Below are 17,470 nucleotides of genomic sequence, written 5' to 3'. Positions count from 1 at the left end.
CACACTTCTCTGATCCCAGGGTAGACAAAAATGACAGCTAACAAGGCAAAAAGAGGAATTCCCTAATTTTGTTGGGGTAGGCAATAATCTGACACATAGCCCACTATACTATCTTTCTATCCTTTGGGTCTGCAACAGCTGCACAGGCACAGGATTCCTGGTGTTACGGCAGTGACTGCCACAGAGCCCTGCTGCCAGTTTTCCAAGAGGCTTACCCACTGGCTTGGTTTATGCACCTAAAGGAATATTGCAACAGCCAAAGGCAAAACTCCTTTTCCCATCTTCATTTAGCAAAACATCCAATTTGTGATTTTTTTTTTCCCCCCATACAACCCTTGCTCTTCTGTAATGCTTAGCACCTTTCAGAAGCACACAAAGCACTGTCTGTCACAGCCAGCTGTTTCCTTTCTACACCTTCCCAAGACAGCCCTGAATGGGAATTTCATTAGCTGGCTCCAAATACAACAGGCCAGGTGGGGAGAGTGTATGACAGCAGACACTCACCAAGTGCTTTACTCAGTAATGCAGAGAAACAAATAAAAATCCTACAATAATGCAGCCTTCTGAATAGAACTCTATTGCTGTTACTGTACAGGCAGGGGGGTGGCACAAAGAGACACACAGCTGTGGTGTAATTCCTGAAAAAAGGACCAGGAAACAAGTTGGGGCACAGGACCCTGACCATCCAGGCTGGCTCTTTTCTACCTGGTTTGGGTATTTCAATTATCCACATCCATCACACTGCCCAAGAACATCCAGGGATGGAGCTCACTCCAGAGGTGACAAAGATGGCATCCCACAGGACTTGGATTCTTTTCTCTACAGTTATTTACCAGTGAGAGGGTTCATGACAAAGAAAACCAATTTTCCAGACAGCTACAATTGGATGTGACAGGAAATATTTCAGACTGAGAAAGCCACACAAACTATTTTGTAGCAAAGCAGTGCTGGGGACCCAGAGGAATCCCAGGTCCAAGGACCACCTTGTGCAGATTTTCACATGAGCCAGGGGATACACACAGCCCTGGGGTGAGGGACCAACCCCTCCTACAGCTGTAGATGCTCACACACCACCAGGGTGGATGGTAGTTGTTCACTGCAGACATGCTGGGTGCTTTACAGATACCATTTCTATGGTATCTGTATATCTGATACCATTTCTAAGGTTTTTCTCTGAAAAGCATTTAAAGTTTTGAAACACAATCCAAACAGGCCTGAGGCAGCCTAATTCTCCTTTCAAGGAGTTATGAATTTATACTTGGGCTCCTTCTTAACAGACCATTTTTGACCCAATGGCCCATGGTCTCCTCCAAACTGAGCCACAGCCTATCAGTCAACTTCTGTTTAGTTCACAGATCATCAGTGCAATGGAATTTAACAGCTGCTCAGGAGCTATTATAGTCTTTCATGTCAATCTGACTGTAAAGGGTGTAAAACAAATGTCAAAAATCTTCAAGAATAATTTTAATTGATATTTACTGACCATACACAAGTAGTAAGCCTTTATGCCCTAGCTTTTTCTCCAAAGGGTAAAGCCAAAACTCCTTATGACCAGAGAATTAGAGCTGCCAGAACAAATTGGTCAACACAGTAAACATCAGATATATTCTTAAGCTGTAGGAGCTTAACAGCACATTTACTCAATAAATCCCTGCTCTTCCTTTCATTCCTATAAAATAAAACTAGCTAAACTTCAGAAAGAAGTTTGAAAGGGAATATTTTTTGTTAAGACTTCACATCAGGCTTATTGTAGGTCTTTTGTGCACTTAAAATGCAATCCTCAAAACATCATGAATATATGAAGGTTCAAGAATTAAAAAAAAAGTAGCATTACACAGAGGAACAATCCTTATAAGACAGAAAAACAAACCAGTTTGAGGTCAGATATATCTTTCAAAGCATGAAACAAACATGTACATAAACTAATTACCAGGAAAGAGAAAGCCCCAATGAGCCAACTGAACAGAAATAAAACAAACCAAAACCCAACTCAAACTCCAGGCATGAAACTCAGCCTTGAGAAATCATCTAAAGCATTACTCTTCATTTTCTTTAGTAAAAAAAGAAGTGGGGGAGAGAGAGGGAGAGAGGCATTAAGCCAGTGGCTAAAACATTTAAAGGGTTCCACGCCTTTTTGGAGAAAACACAACCCAAAAAAACCCCAAAACTTGGAGTCAAGGAGAAGGAGCTACAAATAACCAATCTTCTGTGAGTTCAGAGATGAATTCACGTGTGTGAGAAAGGGGAAGCCCATCTGTGCTCCTTAGCAGAGGGAGGGAAAGGTGATGAATGATTTGTCTCTTGCAATAATTTCTCACCAGAGTTCTATACACCACATAATACACCAAAAAGAGCAAACAGCTGCTGGCCACAAGCCTCAGCTCTTCCACTTCCAGGAAACATGTTCACACAGAGTGACAAGGGTTTTTTGGGTTTTTTTTTTTTTTTTTTTTGCTTCCTCTGTCCCAAAGGATTTTGGAGGTGTGAAAACAAATTAGAAAAGGAGAGCAGTTACTAAGGCAGCATTCAGGTAAAAGGTAAGCATCCATTTTCATTCCCTCAGGCAGAGGATGATAGTACACCCTAAATTACTAGATAATAGGAAGTGATACCCTCCACCTCCTCCAGTAAATGCCTGTTAGAGGGCAGCCTTAGTCCGGAGCTGTAAACTAAAGGTCTTAGGAAATGGGACTGGGTGGTTTGCATTCAAATAATCACTTTTGCTCCATGTGTCACAGGAGGGCTGATCACATCCTCTGAAGTTTCCATTTGCTAGCAAAAGGCAGCTGGATGTCCAGCATGACAATTTTAAGTGGCTATAAAATGCACACCTTGCTGTTTCACACCTTCTTGAAAGAAGGCAACCCTGCCTGTGCACCCATCACAGAGTTCTAGATTATAAACTCATAGTAGAGGAGAGAATATGTTTAATTCTCAGGTACATCAGTCATGTGTTTAGTTTAGCCTCCTTTTTTTTTGGTGAGTAAAAAGGAATATTAGAAATTAGAGTCATTGCTGGGACACAGCATCCATTGTAGAGAAAGTGAAGATTACTTAGGTAGCAAGGCAAATTCATCAGGATGGAATTGCAAACTCATTCAGCATTCTCCAAGGGGACAACTCAGAAGAATAAAATTAATTTGCATCAAAAGAAGAGAAAGGAGAGGGGAAAATTTACAGATTAGAAAGGCAACATACAGGAAGGCATTATATGCATATTTACACAAATAAATGACTGATACATAGAAATAAACTTTTAAAGGCAATGCTTTTGCTGGTTTCAAGGTCAGAGTAGATTTTCCCTCACATTTAGAGGCAAAACTAGGACAACACATTTAAAACCATTTAGGACTAGGAAAGAACATCAACCCACTTAAAAACATGTCAACCAAAACCCACAAAATATTAACCATTTAAAAAATTCAGTGTGTTTCTATTAAAAGTTTTCCAAGTGTTCAAGTAGTTCAATTGCCACACATGCACGCCACAAAATAGTTAATCTAGATTAATTTTCCTGTTCCTTTTTAAAATGTCAGAAAAAAATGAGGAAGTTTTAAACCTTTTGACTGCTCTTTAGGCTCATTCTTGCATAAAAGTTCACCCATATCTGAAACAACTCTGCTCAGAAAGAGAGATCTGAAATGCAGATGTGAATGAAGCAGATTGATCTATTCAGTGTCAAACCAAGAGGAAAAATTAATAAGAAATAAACAACAGCTGAAGACTGAGTAAAAGCTCAGCATTTGCACACCTGTGCACAGGTGGGTTGAAGCACTGAGCACCAGGCTGCTATTAAACCAGAGTAATCAGTGAGACAAAGTCACAGAAATCACTGCAAGAAAGCTGCCATGTGTTTTCTGCTTTCAGCTCTGTGAAATTGGGGTCTTCAAAACTAGCTGAGCTCCCACTTTTTGGTCTGATAGTATTTTGAGAAAGGAACTTTTGTATCCCTACAGAATTAGCAGGATCCTCTCGTTGTCCCACGTTTACATCCTTTTTCCCCTAAAGGAGCAACTGCCTGGGTGGAATTGAGGGGTTTTGTGCCAGCCATTTGTTCCACACTGGCCACTACACTTGTCAGGCAGGAAGCAGCCTTGATTAAGTTATTTGTATTCCTAAGAGGCTTCCCACTGCCTGGGCTCACTCTGCAGTCCTCTAACCCTGACCAGGAGCAGCTGAACAAGTGACAATAGTGCTGGCTGGTTTATGCCATTAAGACATAATGCCTGTCTCACCAGCACAGAACACATTCATCTGGTGTAGCCAAAGTTTTGCTGCTCTTTTTATTACACCAGTGTACCAGAAAGAGCCAAGCAGGCTTGCAGGGATAGCTCTGGTGCACAATTTGAAATCCTCAAAATGATTTTGGATCCTAAGCTCCCACAGGTCCCATGTGTCTGCTGTTCCCTCATAACTTGCTCTTGGCTTTCCTAGGCACCTCCCAGCTGAAAACATTTCATTAAGGTTTTATGGCATGAATTCATCCCCAAATGCATAAAACTTGAGCTGGAGGAGACAAAGCATCAGAGAGCAGAAGTTCCTCTCTGAACAAACGGAGACAGGGCCAGGCATCACATACTACAAAGGGACAATGAGACAAAGTGCCTGCATGGCTGCCTAGGACTGACTGTGGCTTCTAAGGCTGCCTCTCCAGAACCCCACCCTTCTCTCACTCTTCACAGCTCCCTGCCCAACTTAACCAGGTTAAAAATACTTCTAGCTCACCCTATTTCTCTTTTCTACATCATTGTGGCTAATGAGCGCAGATAAGGAAAGGTCTTTTTAAATAAAGAAGCAAAGAACTGCTCAGTTTCTGATACAGAAACATAATACAAATGTATTTTTCTCTCTCATTACTCAGTTTAGGGGTCCACCCTGAGAGATTTTAAATTTAATCAGAAAACAAGCAAATGTAGTGATTTGATGAAGTAGATGAGTAAGGACATGGCACTTTTATGCAGTCCTGTGTGTAACTGCTTTGAAAATACAAATCTAAAATAATTTCCAAAATGCCTTGACTTTTTCCTCTGTGATTCCTTTCTTCAGCAGGGAAAATAATGAAGAAATATTATTTAAACTCCTGATACATTCAGGAGCAATAGCTGATTCTGTAACCCATTAAAGGAAACTCTGAGGCAGAGAGTAGGATTTAGCAACTGCTAACCAAATAAAAATATATTTTTAAGTTTCCCTGCAATACTTTTCAAAAGAATTTTCAAATATGCCATTAAGCTCATTATTTCTTAAACATTTCGGATATTAGCATCATCATAATACCACCATTCATACATCTGCCTTTTTTCTTTATTCTTCTTCTAAACTTGCTGTCCTCTTCAAAGCAAAGTTCTTTTACTTAAAAAAAACACCCTTCTCCCTTGCCAGCAAAGCACTCTCATTTTCTTCCTTCAAATCCCTCCATATAACCTACATTTCACTGAGATTGACAGTAGTGCTCTAAATGCTGTCAGTATCACACCCTATCTTACAATTTTACTCTTATCCTGTGTATCATATTCTTCTGAAATCAGATTCTAAATTGCTTGGGGCTTAAAGTCGCCTTTCTACTTTTCTTTATCTTAAATCATTCCAAAGGGCCAAGCTCTTCCCACTCTGACTGGTTAATTTGCAGGAGCTTTGTGGCAGCCAGAAGCAAAGCCAACATTACTGTGCCCATGAACTAGGAGCCAGCTGAGCACATATTATTGCAGCTCCATGTTTTCCACATCAATGGACTCTATCACTGACATAAAAACAGGCTATGTGGCATTAGGAATGTGCATCGAGGTCAGCTGGTGCTGCTCATTTTCAGCAGTGTCTTGACAGAGCCTCTATTTTAATTAATTTCAATTTTCATAAGTTAAAATTAAAAAAAAAATCAGGTGATCTTTCACATTATAACATCCTTAAAATGATACAATGATGTGAAAAGCATAAATGATAATCATGAAATCCCCACCCCAAATCATCTATTTGAGGCAAGTGAGCTGAGATTGTGGAAAACAAGATGTTCTCTGATAGACTGAGGGTGCACACTAATATTACAGCAGCAGAGTATAGCAAGGACTACACATTCAATAGTCGAAATATAACGTGGATGTCATCAGAAAAAAAAATCCACCTTCTTGTTAAAGGTGATAGAATGTTAATATTTTTAATAAAGGAGAAAAACCTTTTTTCATGATAATTATATGGATTTAATGGAAACTCTCCCTGTCAAAATATTAAACCAAACTCACCCCAGGAGTCCTGACCATCTAAAACATACATCTTTCCCCAGTCCTTTTGAAGTAGTAGTATATACCAGTGAGCTTTCTAATTGACTTTTTCTAAAATATAGAAAGCCTTCATAAACATAAAATGAGCCAATTTAAAACATTGATGGTCTTTGTACTGAAGTGCTGATGAGATAAAAAGCACATCTGAATTACAGAAAGCACAGGCTTTTAAGAAAAGGTACCTCTAAGAAATTATTAAAATAATTTTTGCTTAGTGATTTTCTAAGCCAAGGAGAGAAAAGCCATTTTACACAGGCTTATTTTCTCCATCAGCCAAGGTATCACAAGGGCCTTGCTCTGCTTTTGGAGCTGGGGCAGAGGAGCAAGAGCAGCTTTTGAGCACTGCAGTCTTATCATCACTACAATGTGAGACAGCCAGGCTCATCTCAAGTGGCCAGAGCAATGTGGCTCCCAAAATATCCTGCTGGGGGAATGGCAGAGGCCTGTGGTGCACGGGTGGAGCTCGTCTCCTTTCGTCCTGTTCCTAATCCAGTGTCTCCCAAACAGAAGGGAGACCAAAGCCTCCTCCTCAGTGCTGCTGGGGGTTGGTGTCTGACCTCTAACCCAGACCAGAGAGGTGAGAATTGCAGGACACTGAGGTGGCACGGGGTCAAACAGGAATCAAAATCTGATTTTTAGTTTTCATAAATTGGAACCGACAGGAAAGAATCCATTGTTTGGCATCAAAGGAAAAATACATGTCCAAGTACAAATTTAAAAATGCAGGCCATCATTTCTTTCAGTTGAAAGACACAGCAGAGGTGATAAAAAATAGAAATATAATGGGAGCATGCTGTTTGAGGGAGAGAGAATAGCTGGAATGCTGAGCAATGCAGTGAGCACGGATGCCTCAAAGCAACTGGGCACTACAGAGCCCATTGCAGGACAAGCTGAGCATGCACAGGCCAGTTTCTGGCTCTGTGTTCAGCTCAGACTCACAGGAGATTTAAAGCCCTGACCCTCAAGAAGTGCAAGCTCTGAATCCCAAATTTATCTGACACAGATTATCAGCCCTGTTATGGCTGAGCATGCACTGGAAAACCTCAAGTGTGAGAATGCTGGGAGATCTTGGAAGCTGGCCTGAAAATACAAACCTGTTACCCTTTTCCTACAGAATCCAAAGGCTTTAAAGGATCTCTCCAAGTGTCCAAAGCATGGATTGTCTGAAACTTGATAGGGCTTTTTGCTATCTCATCTTGCTTTTTACTCATCTGCTCTTTTTAACCACGTACTCCAAGCAAAGCTTCACTTCTGCAGCACAGAGCCTTCAGCTCCTTCCTGTACTGGGGAGTTATGAAGCTGCAAAGACACTTTAATAGGAATACTGTGGCACAGCACAGAGGCAGGAAAAAAGCTAATCAAGACACATCTGAGATGAAAAGTTACTGCTTTCTCCTAAAAGTTACTAGTTTCTCCTAAAAGAGAAAGTAAGCCAGGAAAGTTACTCTTTAATATTCTCTTTGATCTGTGTATGAATTCTTCATTTAATTTGCTTAAGCTTGAAAAAGGTGGACAAGGAAGAGAATAATTTTTTATAAGAAAAATGGTTTCACAGCAAACCAACTTCATTTGAGACTTCTAAAAATGCATTAACTTATATAATATAAATCCATATTCTAGACCTTTGCCACAGTTCAGCATAAAGTAAAAAAAAAAATTAAATCATCACATTGTACAGGAGATGTGTCTCACTAAAGGTGGAAACCTTTTGAATAAGAGAATAAATTTAGACCTTATTACTGAAAAATTTACACTCAACGTTTGCTATGTATTTATGATTTTTGAAACAAGCAGGAAATGGATGTGAGATACTGAACAATGATGTGGACTCCTTGAGAGATACTGAAAAATGCTGTATAAGAAGTCTGGATAGTGCATAATGCTGTCCAGAGGATTTTCAATGCCACGTTGAGACAGCAGCTCCACAAACAGCCTGCAGGTCAGAGGATTTGGATGTCTGCCTAAAATGGGTGACCCTATTTTATTGCCTGCACCCAAGCCTGTGCCACACAGCTTTGGGATTGATAAAGGGATTTAAAAGTGATAAGGTCCCTCCAGCTTGTCCAGCTCTCCCATCTCTCACACACCCTGGGAACACCACGTTCCCCACTGTGCCACCGCCGAGCACAGATCAGCATCACAAGGGACGTTGTCCTTCTGCCCTGGAGACTGAGAGCTCAGCACAGAGTGTTTGTGCTTCCTCCTGGCCAGCTTCCTTCAACTTGGCTGACTCCTCAGGTGGGAGCAATGAGATGGGTGAGGAATGGGCCACTGACACTGTCCCAGCATCCTGCACCAGTTACCCCCGGTGCATTGCAGAAGCATTATCTACCTGCACCAGGGGTGCTCAGCTCTCTCTTACTGCACATCTTTACAGAGGAAATGACCAACCAACCCCATCTTGTCAACTATTTCACCAAATATCCCTTCTCTGGCCTAATGCCAGCACAACTGCTGCTATGAACATTAGAGATGTATAATTTGATCCTCAAAGCCCCTTGATCCCTTTTCCCTCCTTCAGCCTTGCAGATAAAGAGTGCATCATGAGGTGCATTGTGTGCAGTTTTGTCAGAGGAGGCAGTAAAAGCTGGTCCCATGGTCACATTAAATGTCCCTGGGTACCTCTTGTTAGAAGAGAATAAGGACTTTTTTTTGTGCTTTCTTTAGCCAGCTCTCCTCCCAGGGTGATGTACTAAGTACCTGCCAGCTGTTTTACATTTGGCAGAGGGAGCTGAATGCTTTTGAATGCCTTTTTTTTTTTTTTTGCAATGAAGGCCACTACATACATGTAAGCTATTAATTCAAAGACAAACAGGCACTTCTTTGATGGAGAGATGTGAGTCTGTGAGGCAGAGATGGGTTAATAAATGTGAAAATGAATCATCTAAGGATAATGTTCCACTGTCAAATAGCACAACAGCTGAAGCACCGTTCTGACATCTCCTCAGGACGCATGATATTCTCATAAAACGTGGGCAGGGGAGAGACTTTTGATGTCTGGCCCTACCATTTATATTTTTAGAAGGCTATACAAAAATACTCTGACACCCTGAGGTATCTAATGGTTCAACAGTCCTGTACAGTAGGTTCTGCCTCCTTTCTAAGGCACACAAATCCATAAACCTTCACTGACCTGTAGTGTCAGTGTGTTCCTGCCTGCAGCCCTTTTTTTCTGCTGTGTTAGGGAGCCTGATGAGACTGCTTATTGAATTTCCTCCTTTCAACATCAAAGATACCAGTCATGCTCTCCAATTATTTAATAGATTCTGCTACAGTGGAGATCACCGATTCATTTTCACCAGAGATATCCAGTCATTGTAAAGAGCAATTATATATAATAACACCCTGGCTGTTCTCAAACATTCTTTTATCAAACACATAGTCCAGTGATTACCAAGATGGGCAATGATCTGATATTGATAATAAAACTTAATGTCTTTGGTGTTAGATTTACCAAACTGTCAATGGCTTTGCTCTGCAGACCCAGCACTCAAAATGCAGTGGCAATGTTTGGATTTCCTTTTGCCTTACCTGTTATATATTTATTTCATGGTCATGCTCTTTAAGCCTCACAGAAAGGTGCCTCTGATTCAGCTTTTTGCTGCTTGGCAGTGCTGTCTGGGGGAATGACACAGGGAGACAGGAGATGCTGACTTATAAAGTCAGTGCTGTTGCTGGGCAGCCTGAAGCAAGATGCTTTGTCTCAGTCTCCCCAGCTGTAAAATATTCCTACTTAACTGTGCACAGGGGCTGAAGATCAATTTGTTAATGGCTGTGCATTAGCACTGTGCCCAGCTCTTTGAACAGATAATATGTCCTAAAAATACTAACCCTTTTTGCCCTTATTCACAGATGACTTCCCAGACCAACAGATTAAAGCATTCCTTTTCCAAAACTTTCCCTGAAATAAAAACCTTGGTAGTAGCTTCTCACTGAGCCTTGTCTCTCAGTGGCTCTGAGGTGGCAAGTCCTCAACTTGAAGCAAAAACTTTTTCTAACCCTTCCTGTTACAACTGTGATAAAACCAGAAACAAAATTAGAGCAGTGAGGTTCACAGTGCTCAGTTGACCTCGAAGCGTAAATCGTGAGGAGCAAAATGAGAGCATCCACCTTCTCCAGACTCATTCTGAATCCAACCAGCTGACAAAGGCTGCAGTGATGAAGATAATCACTGTCTTGAGCAGATGGATGGCAGAGGCAAGTGTAAAATTCCCTGCCCTAGAAAGCTATTACGTCCCACAGGCAGTTCTCATGCATTTCAAAAAAATCCATATTTTAGCTAGACAACATGATCCTCTATCTTTCATGTCTTATCCTTTCTCACTTGTAGGGCTATGCTAGACACAAGTTTCCCTTGGCATGTTCTCTTTTTCTGCCTTACAAATCACCTTCAGGCCAGCTGGGGCCATTTGCCTGTTAGGCAGGACACGAGCACTGCTCCTGTTGGGGCAGGGGCTGCAGCTACCACAGAGCCTGCCCACAGCAAGTCCTGGGGGCCACACAGCACAAAGATAACAAGCTTATGCATGAAATAAATTTACATGAGGCACTTCAACTGCCTAAAGCATGTTTCATTCATTCCACCCCCTGGGTGTGGGAGCTGCTGGACATCTCCTTTCAGAATTTACCAGGCTGCAGCCTTAAAGAGATGAGTTGACTGAAAGGCAGCAAAGACCCACAGGTGCATGTTGGCCCAGGGTGAAGAATGAGCACTCTCCTGGATGGGTGGGTGCAATTATTCTGCCACAGGAGCTCAGCTCTTGCACCCAGACCAGAGCCCCACTGTCGCAGACATCTTTTATGAAAAATCCTTGCCTTAGGATTTTTCCTCCTGAGAAGCTGAGAGGCCTCAGGAACAAAATGTAAACCTTGATTATCTGCTGCTGTGGAATGCAACAGAGGTGGATCTTTGATTGGCCCATGTTGGTTGTTTCTAATTAATGGCCAATCACAGCTTAGCTGGCTTGGACAGAGAGTCTGAGCCAGAGCCTTTGTTATCATTCCTTCTTATTCTGTTCTTAGCCAGCCTTCTGATGAAATCCTTTCTTCTATTCTTTTAGTATAGTTTTAATGTAATATAGATCATAAAATAATAAATCAAGCCTTCTGAAACATGGAGTCAGATCCTCATCTCTTCCCTCAACCTGAGACCCCTATGAGCACCATCACACCCCACACAGTCTGCATGCCAGGTTATTCTCTGGCTTTAGGCAGGTCCAATATTTCAGGAAGCCACAGCATGGGGAGGCTGACTCACCCTATTCTGCCTCTAAAATCAGCAAGAGTTTGAGGGGGGGTGTTCAAAACCACAGTGTGGCTGTGCAGTTTTGTTGACAGAATTGAATCCCACAGACCAAGGAGAAAATAGGTGTGAGCAGCAGACACCAATCCCTCTGTGGGGACCTTTTGTGGGGTCAGGGACTCTGCAGTGCTCCAGGAGAAGCACTCCTCAGCTCCATCACCCCGAGTTTCAGCAAAATAACTGGCCTAGTTTGCCTCTTGCTATCCACTGCTCCAGCTCTCGCTTATAATTGCAATTCATACCCTGCAAAAGCTAGAGCCTGCAGCTAACAGACACAGGAAATTATTCAGCATTAGGCAGCATAATCTGCACTGGTTTTCATGCTGCCTCTGTCCCACTCCTCCCCAGTCACTTACAAGCACTCTGTGGGCACAGTGGGGCACATGTAGAACAGCCAGGAAGGAATTTTTCTTGTGCACATGGCCTCTCTACTTCTTATTCCAATGCCACATCCATTCTTTTTCCACACCAGGCAGCTGAGAGACTTTGTTAATATAGCACCTGAAATCTATTTTCATCTAGCATTCAAAACATGACTGTAAATGGTTTATTATTGTCATATTTTTAGATTACTTTAATTTTAGGAGTAGTGCATTTCTGCTCTCCATTTTTCCTGGCAATACACACTGCTTCTCTTCCCTGTAAGGTGAAAGATCTATAGACTGCTAGTTGTCAGTGCTTGCAAGTAGCCATTTAAAAGCAGATATTTTTTGTCAGCGTTTTTATTTGTGAAGCTTCTATGACAGATTTGGAAATTGAAGCCCTTGATTTATCTCCAGGCTGAAAACTAGGCAGAGGGAAGGACACCATGAGCCTTAGGAATGAAATTACAAACATGTCATTACCTCCTTTAATATGCTCTTGTTTCTGTGAAATTGCTCCAGACAATCCCAAAAATCCATGTGCTTTTACAATTAAAAAAAAAAAAATCCCCATTTCAGGCTATATTCCTCCTTGAAATATTATTTCAAGCCTCTCACTATTAACTTGTGTTAAGACAAAGACTAGTAAATATACTTCTTTTTAACTTGTATAGGAGCTCAGCCAACAGACCCAACCAACACACAAAACAGTCATGTCTAAAATCACCATTCCCCTCCCTCTTCATATTTTCCTTGAGATTCTTTTTGTTTGTCTGGTTTTTTTACATATTTATTAAATCTTGTTTGTCTCACAGGAGAAAATGGTTCGATAGTGAGTCACACTAGCACTCAGTTCAGGCTACATTTGGCATAACATAACATCACATCTGGCATCCTGAAACCATGACTGACAGACTCTGATCAACATACACGTGATGGGAGTAGCAGGGGTTATTGCAAAGCAGGAGTGAGAGGCATGGGAGGAACTAGAGTGAGAAAGTGGCAAAAAGCCCAGCTCCCATTTGTCTGCCCAAGCATTTCTATTAGCTCTTGTTTTTTCCACTGTGCTATAGGCCTACACAGAAATCAAAAGAATAAGTTTGTGCTGGTACCCATGTGACAGCAGCCATGGGGGACTGAAAAGCCTCTGCTGTGATGAGAAGGGCCTGAATGGGGGTGCAAATGGATGTACAAAGTAGAGCCCCTTTCCTGAGCCAGTCCCCAAGCTGATGCTGGCACTAGGGGCAAGTCTCAAGTGGAAAATTGCAGTTTGCCTCAGCTGGGTGTATAAAACTCTCTTCTGGGCTGACTGGTGTGTTTCCCATGTGAGAAACACTCTGGTCATCCTTAAACTATTCACAGCTGAGACAGATGGCAAGAGAATGATGGCCTTGTCCTTTGTACATTTTAGTGTGGTGGAGAACAACAGTCAGGTCTCATTAGGTCTCAGAAATCAGACAGAAAGCAGCAGCAACAACAGTGCCTTCACACCTTACATAGGTCTAAGTGGGTAAAGAAGCCACCTGCTGTGAAAAAGGTCTCATTTTGCTTCAGAAAAGATCTGGGAGAAGGCTACTCTGCCTGGGGTAATTCCAGCCTGCACCTTCAAGCTCCTGCACCGCAACCACAGAGCTGAAACAAAGCTGTGCTGGCAAAGAGGAGGAATGTGTTCTTCCCCTTCTGTCTATGGTGATGTGACTTTGCAAAAGAATGGGTTAGGTCCCTACCTGTTAACCTTAAGAGTTATTCTCATCATCATTGACCTAATAAAGCTGTGATTTTATTCTTCTGAGAGCTAGCAGTGGTGACAAACAAACCCTGAAGCAAACATGGGCATCTCTGCAGCCCTATCACTTCACAGAAGAGCACTCATGCCAGAGCTGAAAGCACTGACACCAGGGACCACACAACCCCATTACCCTTCCTGGTAAGTCTGCTGTTTGACCTGCTTGCTGGAAGAAGTTCAGGCAACAGGTTCCAGTACTGAGCCCAAAAGAATATCTGATTTATGATACACTCAGCTAACTTGGCAAAGCCTCAGAAAAAAGGTAAAAGTTCAGAAATATCCCTTTTGTGAGCATCTCATGCCATCCAACTCTCCACAACTATTTTAAATGCATCCTGTAGCTAAGCAGCTACACCCTAGACACCCAGATCCATGCCCTAGGCATCCACACAGATTTGAAACAGAGCTCTGGACTCTGCTGTGGCAGAGAGGCACTAAAATTAGATAAAAAACCCACACAATTTCAATCCTTAAGCCCCTTTACCAAGCCAGCTCTTAGTTCTCAGATTCCTCTTTGTGACATGAATTCACTACCCACCCTTTATCACAGGTGTCCCCACCCTTTATCACAGGTGTCTGTGGGGAATAAAAGCAGTAATCTCCTAGAAAATTTGGATGCTGCACTGAATAAAGGTTATTGGTACTCACTGCCATGCTGCTGCTGTCTGCCTTCAGAAGGGAGAGCTGGAAACTGTAGAGAACAACAGTTGAGTAAGGGTGGGCAGAGGTAAGAAATAGGCAATCTGATTTTCTCTCTCCTCCCACACCCACTAAATGGGCACATTTAGTGAAATGGCCACAGCTGAGGCCAATGATAGCCAGGTGCAAGACATCACCAGGGCAAAACCAAAACTGTGTATCCTGAGCAGAGAGGTAAATCAGCCCTGTCAGAAAGTGATGAGCAAAACCTGTGCGCAGGAGACAGCTGGGCCTTACCAGGGAGAGAAACAAGTGTCCCTCTTCTTTAAAAAAGAACACTGTTGTCATTAGATCAAGCTTCTTTTGGGAATTCAAATCAGTGATGGAATCACCAGAGGAAAACAGAGTAATATTTAATCACCAAGGATTAACAAAAGCCATGTTGTCATTAGCCACAAGCCACCTTAATGATGATTCCTATTGTTAGGTGCTCAGGCTGCAAATTGCCCTCCCACATAACTTCTGTCATTGTGATATCTTTTTGATGAATGTAAAAATTTGTTTCATAACATGACCATAATAAAACATAATTCTAGCTTTAAATTACTGTTTACATCTTTCACTTATGATGTAAATACTCTTTATTCACAATATAAATAATTTTCCATATTGATTATGTGATGGCATTTTTCTACGGGCACATTATTTTATCATTTATATGACATTTCACATTATTTGGGGAGAGGTAAATTTGAAACACTTTGTTGCATAATCTCCATTTTGGAGGAGATCTTTTGGGATAAACACATCAGACATCAGTGCTTGGTGCTAAAATTAAATCTTCATCTGCTTAAATGTGTGGGTTATGAGTGCAGCAGAACCATTTACATGTCAGTGAGATGAGAATCAATTCTGCAGAATGGAAAGATTACTTAATCTGAGATATATTTTCTTGTTTTAGAACTTGTGATTGACAGACTACCTTATTACTCTTCCTTTTTTCCTTAACTTTAAGAATATCTAATGAAATTAATCACAGCCTGCAGGAGACAGTTTGAAACCTGCTAAGAATTATATATGTCAGAGCAAGCTTTACAACTCACTTGGACTAATTTGCTGCTGGCAAATATATCATTGTCACACACTTCTGTAAACTTTGCATTTGCAGTCTTTTGAACTAGCCACACAGGCTGAAACACTACTTTTCAAGTTTTAAGAGTGCGATAGAAGTTGATGCAGGATTTCTAAAGTGGCAATAGCTCAAATAAGGATGCATTGTTATAACCCCATGTTTTCTAATAAGTTGTTTAGTCCATATCAGTGAGAGTACTGAAAGACTACAGTACAGACAGAGTGGAAAACAATAATTTTGTAATTTTTAAATAATGCACAGAACAATGCAGAGCTAAAGTCAAAAACTGGAGAAATTTGTCTGTACAGGAACTTTATGCAATTAGGTATGTATCTTAGTATCAGATAATATCTTTAAATAATTAATATTATTAATAACTCACACAATAATTTATCTTTCTTGAATGGACAAAGAGGGTTGCATTACCCTAAAAACCAGGCTGTGCAAACATTTTATAGAAGCAGCAAAAGTCAGAGGGAAGTCTCCAGCAGGTTTTGTCTCTTCAATTCCTGTCACTACTGTCAGCTCCCCGTAAGTTACTGATTTCTGTTTGAAACAAATACCAAGGAAAATATCTCTGCTATTAAAACTCCTGCTCTAAAGCAAAACCTTAATTACAACCTCCCATTCTCTTGAGTGGAGCTGCTGACACATCTGCCTGTCACGCAGCCCATCTGTTTCCAGAGTTGTTTTGCTCCACGCTGCCGAGGGCGCGGAAGGCGCTGCAGCGGGAGCCGCGCTGTCCTGTGGAGAACTCTCTTCTCCAGTGGCAGCATGCAGAGATGCTGCTCATTTCCAGACTGGGTGCTGCCATTCCAGCTCTGACAGGCATCTCAGCTGGCTTTATTAGCAAATTCAGTGCATGCTGCTGAATTCGGTTTCTTTCTACATCGGCGGCTGTCACAGACATTTGCTCCCCTGAGACCACCTAAGTGCAAATCTAATGGGATTTCTAATACATGTTAAACTAACATATTAGTAAGAGGCAAAGGCTAATTTTTAACAACACAATCTTTGAAGGGTTTTAAAAATGTGCCTGAAATATTAACTCCATTTCATACATGGAAAACATGGAATGGATACGAGACTTGCTCAAAAGGCAGTACAACTTGGGTAACCTGATACTGATTTTGCTCCTATCAGCTAAAGGGATTTGGGGAGGAGAAAACCCCCTAAAGTAACTCTTCCTGACCCAAACACATTGACAACATAATAGATTTGTGCTGACACAGAGAGAGTCAGGGACAAAAGGTGCCTAGGGATATGAATAAATATAGAGATCTCAGTATATATATATACACCTCAAATATATTTGGAGATCAGATGCAGATCTGTATTCTTTAGCCACGTTGTTATGGGACTTTTAGTTAACAAGAGGCCCAGGCACACTGTGAGAGAGGTAATCCTTGACCTCACTCATCACAGATCAAGCATCATCTGAAATGCTGGTTTGTAAAATGTGTTTCAACTTTCTAATTAATTACAGTAGGAAGCAGTAAGAAACCCAGGTACTTCCAGACTGTGTTTAAAAACCAAAAAAAAAAAATCAAAATTTAGAATATACTGTTTAAACCCTGCTTTCTTACTATTGTCATTATATTATATAACAAAGGTTCCATATTTCTAGAGTTTTGTACCTCCTTGATGTTTCTTGTAGGCAGCTCCTCTAAGCACTGACTCTTCTTTGTCCTCACAGCAGCCAACTGACTCCAGTTCCCTCAACCAACCAATGCACTCTTCTCTAACACTCTTCTTATTGCCTACAGCTGTGGCCTGTTAAAGTCAGGCCTGCTCCCAACCTTTAATAATGAACCCAGCTGCAACTCTTTAGGGGATACAATTACTTTCTATACTACCTTTCCTTACTTATATTCTATCCTCAAAGCAAAACTTTGAGTACTGTTTAAACCCTTCTTTCTTACCCATTTTTCTTGGTTTCTTTTTTTTTCCCCTTTTGATGATGAGACCTTTGCT

The sequence above is a fragment of the Agelaius phoeniceus genome, chromosome 2 (genome assembly GCF_051311805.1).
Source record: "Agelaius phoeniceus isolate bAgePho1 chromosome 2, bAgePho1.hap1, whole genome shotgun sequence".
NCBI lineage: Eukaryota > Metazoa > Chordata > Aves > Passeriformes > Icteridae > Agelaius > Agelaius phoeniceus.
The sequence above is the reverse complement of the archived record's forward strand: the minus strand, read 5'-3'. Positions refer to the sequence as shown.